At 25.1% G+C, this 2,043-nt stretch overlaps 1 non-coding gene across 1 annotated transcript; it reads left to right on the top strand.

The window, feature by feature from the left end:
• The first annotated feature begins 1,391 nt into the window (after window positions 1-1,391).
• TRNAK-UUU (transfer RNA lysine (anticodon UUU)) lies at window positions 1,392-1,464 on the top strand. The gene has a single exon. It is a non-coding gene; the product is annotated as a tRNA-Lys (tRNA).
• Window positions 1,465-2,043: the final 579 nt, after the last annotated feature.

Here is a 2,043-nt window from a genome sequence, read left to right as displayed (position 1 = left end):
CGGTAAAATGAAGAATGACGTCTTCTTGATGTCTTCACATTTTTCAATATATTATGATTTAGTATTCCATAACATACGGTCCGTCATAACACTAATAATATTGATATTCGCAGCTACTTCGTAACAATACTAATTATTTTATGTCACGTTAATAAGTATTATTAATAAATCTAGAAGCTGGAGTTACAGAGAGTTTAATAAGAATACTTAAAATCCTCCTTGAAGTTAAAAATTGAGAAGAGAGAAGCCGAGTTTCATTAAAAACTTAAAAAACATACATAAATTTGTGGCAGCTGTATCAAGACCCGACAATTTATAGTATCATTTTTTTAATTTCAAAACTCAGACTCACTTTTGCATGACACCTAAAATAATCTAGATTAGATTATTATTTCCAATGACATAAGCAAATTAAACATACATGTTCTTTGCTCGTCTGTTAGTGATTTTTTTTAGTGATTTACAAATAAACAATTATTGAACTATACATCTAAAATCTCGCTACTTGTTTTTATATCTACATATATAAATAAACAAAATTGATTATAAGAGGAAAAAGTATTTTAAATAAATAAAATGTGGCAAGTTATATTTTAAAAATACCGGTTTTCAAGTAAACATCGTAAAATTTAAAACTATTAATAAAACGAACATATTTTAAATCACCAAATATTTATCAAAAATTTTGACGATTACTTGACTCCTTTTTTTTGGTAAATAATTAAATTTATAGTTTCATAGCGCTTCTAATGATAAAAAACTGGAAATGTCTAACTGCGTAATTAAATGATATTTTTGGCAAATAAAAATAATATTGTAAAATAATTATCTAATTAATTGAAGCGTTTTTAATTCAGAGAACGTAGCAATTTATTTAGAAAAAAATCAAAAATCATTATTATAAATATTATTTAACACTAAAATAAAAACCCAAAACTATGGTTCAAAAATATGTGTATATAGAATATACTACATTTTTAAATCATTTTATAATACTACTAATAATGTATAAAAACTCCACTGTTGACTAATTGTCGATCAAGATTTTGTCGTTTCCCATAAGACCTTACTAAGATACTAGATGACATTTGCAAAACTAAAACGTCCACAAAACCAAGGACTACTTCGATTCTTTATAGGTATGTATATATTGCTTTAATCGTTCCAAAGACACTTTTATAAATACAGAAACTAAAAATAACCATGCACTTCCTTGAACTCGATCAGCGTCAGATATTTTTAAACATGTTCGTTAATGTAAATAATAAAATAATAGGAACGTCTGACATTTATACGCATGTTGGTTAATATAAATAATAAAATAATTGTAATTTATTGAAAAGTTTTGGAATCGCGAGGCCAGACCAAAACTTTTTATACAGAACATAGCTGCCCGGATAGCTCAGTCGGTAGAGCATTGGACTTTTAATCCAAGGGTCCAGGGTTCAAGTCCCTGTTCGGGCGTACTTATTTTTATTTTATTTTTAGGATACAATCAGAATCATTAATAAAATAGATCATAATAAATTATATAAAAAAATAAATAAAAAAAAATAGATTAAATTGATCATAAATATGGTTCTTCAATGTTAAATAATATATTTAGTTTATTAGCAAGAATAAAGATGCTGCTATTATTTAAATTTTAATTAGAAAAACATGTAAATTTAAATATGAATAAATAAAAGCATCGACTGATCAACACGTTTTATTTGTTTAAATGCAATCCAGTCTCTATTTGTTATTATTAATATAAAAACATATATAAAAATAGACTTCTCCGTATTGGACAGGATTTGACGAAATTAATTTGCATTCGATGACGGTCGTCGTCAACCGTCGGCATGCGTTATGTAATTTTAATGGAGTATATTAATTTTTATTAGTGTCAAACTTAATTAGAAAATTTATTAAATATTCATTTTATATTATGAAAATAAATTAAACATTTTTTTTAAATAAATTTAAATATCAAACAAATTGATTAATTAGCTATAACAACGGTCCTCAAACTGATAAAAAATATATAATGTTGCACTCATT

This window comes from Plectrocnemia conspersa, unplaced genomic scaffold, assembly GCF_051122295.1.
Source record: "Plectrocnemia conspersa isolate PC_06_02 unplaced genomic scaffold, ASM5112229v1 ptg000002l, whole genome shotgun sequence".
NCBI lineage: Eukaryota > Metazoa > Arthropoda > Insecta > Trichoptera > Polycentropodidae > Plectrocnemia > Plectrocnemia conspersa.
The sequence above is the reverse complement of the archived record's forward strand: the minus strand, read 5'-3'. Positions and strand labels throughout refer to the sequence as shown.